The 6,548-nt window shown below is 41.5% G+C and overlaps 1 pseudogene; it reads right to left on the reverse strand.

The window, feature by feature from the left end:
• Window positions 1-415: 415 nt before the first annotated feature.
• LOC119915256 lies at window positions 416-6,339 on the reverse strand (annotated as a pseudogene).
• Between the last annotated feature and the right edge of the window lie 209 nt (window positions 6,340-6,548).

Genomic DNA, 6,548 nt, shown 5'->3' on the forward strand with positions numbered 1-6,548 from the left:
AGCAACCGAAAGACGTTTTTCAGGCATTTTTAACATCTCACTCAGCATGGCAACAGTACGCAGGTGACTTAAATGCACTACCATCGTTCCAATCCCAAAGAAGCCAAACCCAGCTTGCCTTAACGACAACACCCATCTTAATGAACTGCTTCAAGCAGCTGGTCATGCGGCATATCAAAAACTGTCTCCCTGCAAACCTAGATTGATTACAGTTTGATTACAGAAACAATCGGTCCACAGAGGATGCAAATTCTTCGACAATCCACCGTTAGGCTGTGACACCTGGAGCAGAAGAACACCTAGGCCTGTAGGCCGAAATGTAGGGTTAAAATCAAAGTCTGGACCTGGCATGTACTTACATTAGCCTGTGGTTTTTAGTAGTGGCAGGCCAGGACAGGTGACATTGAGGTCACCGTCAGTCCCAGTGACGTGAAGGTGAGAAGCCTGGCTGGTTGCTGGTGATCTGGCTGTTGATCCAGGACTGATACTGAGACACTCGGGTGTAGACCCTGGGAAATTAGGCAGGGCACATCCTATTCCAAAACTCACAATTCCCTCCTGGATCCAGCGACCGCCCTGCTTGCTCATCAGAGGACCTCCTGAATCCCCCTTTATGAGAGAAACATTTAGGAGAAGGACTCCTTGCAGAAGGTGAAATCTGACACAAACACCCAGGTAAAAATGATCACCTGACAGGAGTCCTTCCCTCCAGCACTTAACCCGGCGCAGATCATGTTGCTTGTGATTGTGCCCACTCTGTAGTTGCAGTTGCACTGTCTGTTCCCCACAATCGGCACCTGCACTTCCATTAGGTTTCCTGGGTAAGGAAGGGGCACTGAGGGCACACAAATTCAGTTTAGTAAACAACACAAGTGACATTGTTATATCTGTCTGCCAAACGCCGGTATCAGACTTCTCCTTCTCTGTGGCTGCCTGCAGCTATACTTCCCCTGTCCTTGCGGGAAAGGAGCACGTGTGTTACTTTGCAGCTATAACAACTCCATATTCATGATACCCTGTCGCTGCTGCAGCCGATGGAATAATACCATCTGTGGGCAACACCAAAATAATGTTTCATAATGATCAGAATTTAATGTTTTATTAGGCTATAATAATAGTCTAATAATAATATAGGCTGCGACCCTGTGCACAGGATAAGTGGTTGACGGGATAAGCGGTTGCTGATGGATGGTTGGACCATAACTAATCAAAACTCCTGTTTAGTCTAATGTTTGGGACAAACAGGACATGAGTCGGGACAACTGCTGGTAATTCAGGACTGTCTGGTCTCTCTTGGGGGAAGAGATGCTGGAAAACTACAAATTCCTCGGGGTGCAACTAAACATCCATCTGGACTGGACAGATAACACACAGGCCCTCTACAGAAAAGGACAGGGCAGACTGTTCTTCCTGAGGAGGCTCAGGTCCTTCAATGTGTGCACCATCCTGCGGTCAACAAACTGGGAAAGCTGGTGAAGAAGGCCAGTCTGGTGGTGAGGATGGAACTGCACAGTGACTGAGATGTCCTCTCTATACTGAGCTTTGGCAGACTGATCTAGGCCCCTAGTGTAGAAATGCACCGACAAAGACAATGAAGAAGAAGAATGCTAGCAACCAAACGTGGTTTTAAACAATGCGTAATTTAAAATGTTTAAAAATCTGCTTTGCAAATGTTTTATGATGAATAATACACATTCAACACATTTGCTGGGACTGAAGGATACACACAATGTTTTTGGTGAGAAACTGTTAATGTTCATAAACTCTTGATGTAAATTAACTTTCTTTGTTAAAGAAAACTCCACATGTCACTTTTAATGACCTTTCCCCTGGCGCCATCATCAAAATAAACTGCTTACCACAAAGCTCCAAGAAAAGATCAATTACCGTTACGTTGTTCTGTCAAACATGTTTGTATTGTGGGGTGTAATAAAATATAAATTATTTACAAAACTGTTTGTTCGCTAATGTCCTAGGCAGATTGTGATAAAAGTATCCCTACACAGAGGAAGTTAATGGAAAGGTTTTGATGCTGCTTTTGATGGGTAAAGCAGTATTTTTGCTGAGAAAACACAGTTGTTGCCACCGTTGTAGTCACGCTTGTGACGTCCCCGAGAAGTCCTTGTGTCTATCAGGTTGCTGAGTGTTCATGTGTGTTCTGTTGTAGGTGTCAGTAGGCGGGGTTGTTGTCATCGACATGTGTTGGAGCCACCTGGGGCCCGGTGTTCTTCCTATGTAAAGCAGATTCTACCTGTTGCACTTTAGGAGATAGAGAGGAGGGAAACGCAGTTCCCTTTAGTCCTTGTTCCTCATTATTGTGCTTTCTTTATTAACACTTCATTGCACTCATAATTTCATCCATGCAAACATGTGGACACTACTGACTTACTGATTACCATACTACACTGCCAATACCTCACTGCCTTATTTTGAGTAAATAAATTAATGGTACCGTTGCCAGGCCGTGACACACTACCTCTGAAAATGTAATCAAGGTGCTTTCTGACCCACCTCCAGATCCAGTGGTGCCCCAGCCGGTGACCCAGGCTTCAGTGCCTTTGTAGAAGGTGCTGCCTGTGGCTGCCAGGCAGACGGGCTGGATGTAGGTAGTGAACGTCACCGTTGATGAGAGCTTCAGGAGGCAGAGGTCGTTGTCACTACTGTAGGCGTTATAGCTGGGATGAATGATGATCTGTGATACTGTCCGAGACACTTGATAGGGGTTTGATCCCTGTAGAGTCTGGCGACCCAGAGACACAGTCAGAGTGCGTGTGGTTATGCCTGTGCTGTAATCAGAAGAGAAACAAAACAGTGCAAAAACATGAAAAACATGACATGTAGTCAAGAACACTTTAGCAGACACGAAGTCCACTTTAAGTAAATTCTTTTTAACAGCAAAACAATCGTCCCAGCATAAATGTCAAAGATAATACAAATGTGGGGTCTATCACTGGATCTCAGTCCAAATGGTTTTAGCTCAAAAAGGAGAGGGAACAAAGACAAATGTATTAATTGGATGGTATGATTGATTAATGGACACAACTTGTTAGGTTGCAGGCAATCTCGGAACCCAGCGGCCATCTTCTGACGATGATTTATCCTCTGGGACCAACGGCCACTGTTTCAGTCCTTCTGGTGTGGCCAGCATACAGTATATCAATTTATCCATATATCCATTAACGGCAATGTGTGCTACCTCTTTTGCTCTTCACAGGGACTGTATACTGTTTGTATGCAACCAAAGCCTGCTCAAATGTGATTAGCCAAAACTATTTGGGCTGCAAACAGAACTCTTCCAGATCCTACAGATTCTTCATTCATATGCAGATATCTGTTTATAGAGATTAGGTTGAGGGAACCATTTAAATGATTCAAAGGTACAGTGATTGAGTAATGGAGTCACAGTGTTCTCTCAATTTTTGTTTTACTATTGGTATAATGAAAATAACTATTATAGCTGCTTAAACCAGGAAATGGCTGGGTCCCTGTCACACCAGAGGGGCCCTTGGGCCCTAGAGCGACTTTTCTTCTTTCCAGTACTGTCAATCATCTTGAGACCACTCACATTTATCCTGCAACCCCTCTGTGTTTGGAACCACTGCCTTAAACAGGCTGTTAAAAGCCGCTGCTTTGTCATCGCCCTACCCTCAGTGCTTACCTTGCGAAGCAGTGAGCAGCAGTCAGCACCCATTGATTGTTAATGAGGGATCCTCCACAGAAGTGGAACCCATAGGTTTGCAGACTGACCTGCCAGGGCCATTTTCCTGCAGAGGCCACCTGTCCTCCAACAATCTTGGTGTTGAGCGTAGGTTGACCACACACTGAGGAGAGAGACAAAAAAACACAGTGAGCAATGCAGGGTTGACAGCACACACTACACACCAGCACTAGTTAAAAATTTAAACTTTGACTTACCGTTTAGTTGTGAGTGAGACTCTGAAAATAGAAAACAAACAAAAAATAACAATTTTGTATTCACATTTACTGCTGTGTCCCCTTTACATGGGAGGAACACCAAGCAAATGTTGAGTTATACTGAGTTGGTTTTAAGTTAAATACTGTTACTGAATCTGTCACATGAATTAAGTTGATTTCTTTATCCCAAATCACAGCGTTTTCCCAAACCCAATCCAGCTGTTTCATTGCCTAAACCTAACCAAAATGTGACTGTTTCCTGTTTTTTTTTTTTCATGTGACTTAGGTCTTGTGAGTTGCGCAACATAGTTAAGGTCCAGTCACTGAACTGGTACATGAAACACTCAAATGTGTCGTTTCGGAAAGCATTTTTTAAACAAACTATTTTGTCGTTTATGTATTAGGACATTTTGGGCTCCATTTAAACTTGAAAGCCATCAGCTGTACACCTTAAAAGTCCAGTGTGCAACATTTAGGAGGATCTCACGACAGAAATGCAATATAATATCCATAAATATGTTTCCAGTGGTGTATAAAGACCTTGCATAATGAACCGTTATGTTTTTTTTACCTTAGAATGGGCCATTTCCATCTACATACACCGCAGGTCTTCTTACATGGAAGAAGTAGTAGTCTGGTTTGTTAGAAGTAAGACGAGAAGTGAAATTTGGACAAATGAAGGACCACAAGAGCCGACAGAGCGTGTCGCCGAGCGTAGCTTCTAGTACACGCTTGGAAAGAGAGGAATGAGCAGTAACTGAGCCTTTGGTTGCAATTTGCAACCCTCACCACTAGATGCCACTAAAACTAAAACACTTTAAAACAGGTTAAAGTTTCTGTGATCCATCCTTCTATCTAATCAATATTTCTGAATAGAAATGAAAAGTTCACTTTATTGGATTGAATCCACAAATTTGCTTGCTACAAGGACAGACTGAACAGAATTGGACAGTTTCCTTTTGGTCTAATTAGGATCAAATTACACAACTATACCCATTCAAGTGACTTATCCTATGCACATGTCACCTTCATGTTAATGTAATTTCTAAGGTGGCTTTAAGTTGCAAAATGAATGCACTCTTTTCATTAGATTGACTAAATCTTCACATAACACACAAGTTAGTTCTGCAAACCACATATTCCTTTAAATAATTAATGCCACACCTCTTTGAATAGGGAATGTAGGAATATAAAAGGGGGGAACACATTCATGTTAAACCATTTTACTTTAAACAACCAATACTTTCTTCATGCTGCCTCATCAGTCACAAGAACAAATCACATAGGGTATGTAGATAAAGCTCCATAAACATTTTGTGGTGAAACTAAATTAGAATCACATCACACACAGTCTTGCAATGACTACAGAACATTTAAGCCATCCAATAGGCTGCACATGATGTTCAGAAAACTAAACAGGGAGGTTAAGAAACAACACACATGCAAATCAAATTTGAAGTAAAACATTTTCTTTTCGATTTCTTACCTGTCAAGTCAAAAAATTGCCAAATTCTTAGCCAAGTCATGAACAAATCTCTTAAAAACATGATTGACTGTGTGAAGCTATTGAGGGTGTGGATACAGTGTAGGATGTTGTGATTCATAGTGACGGACAAAATTAGAGGCTGTACAGTTGAATTCTCCGAGACCCACAAGCCTATATGCATTTTCAAATATGGTGTTATAATGTCACTTCTCACAGGTTTGAGCTAGAAACGGCTAGAGACTGCCTGTTTGTCATAGCAGAGAATTTACATTAATAAAAAATCAACTATGAAAAATGGTAAACAGAAATTAACTATTATCACTGGAGCAGTGCTGAGGATGAATTAGAGTTTAAGAGCCTGATGGCTTGGGGGGGGGGGGGGGGGCTGCAGTCTGGTGGTGCAGCAGCAGAAACTTCTATATCTCTTCCCAGAAGGCAGCAGAGTAGTTATATTGTCACATGTCCGACAATTACAGTGAAAATTTATTGGCAACAAAGTTGTAAATTAGGTTAAATGAACCCATTAGTTCAGTGCAAAACTGTTTTTATTCCTGTACATTTATCTGACGTCTACAGTTACTGCTCACTTTGCCTATTGATTTAATTTTAAACATTCAATAATATATATGGTTGTGTTTATTTAATTCATTTCTGTTCTCCTAGATGTGATCATTTTCATTAATTTTATTCATGTATATTTTCAGCGTGATGGAACACACTAAGCATTTTGGTTTTGTACATTTTATTGAAAGAATTTTGTAAAAATTCTAAAACATTTCTATGAAGGATTTGCACTTTTATGAGATTTTTCCTTTACTCATACTTATCTTCCTCCTCATACTACATTAGATCTCAAACAGGAATGGTTCAGGTGTGTACTTACCTTGTGTCAGGAGAGTCAGCAGAGTCGCCACACAGATCACTTTGTACAAAGCCATAACTGAAAGTCCATATCATCACACCTGCATCGGCATAAATAACCTTCTTCTCCCCTCCCTCTTTCTCCCCCTATCGATCTACTTGCAACACAAAGACACCTTTCTCTGTATTTACCTGTCCAGTGACACACCCAACACCTCACCTATCAGCTGTTTCACAGTACATCAAACATGACACCATCTCTAAGCCAAGTACTGTTCTTAAGCAC

Source organism: Micropterus salmoides, unplaced genomic scaffold, assembly GCF_014851395.1.
Source record: "Micropterus salmoides isolate LMB-PRFRI ecotype aquatic unplaced genomic scaffold, ASM1485139v1 Ms_hic_scaffold_2015, whole genome shotgun sequence".
Taxonomy (NCBI): domain Eukaryota; kingdom Metazoa; phylum Chordata; class Actinopteri; order Centrarchiformes; family Centrarchidae; genus Micropterus; species Micropterus salmoides.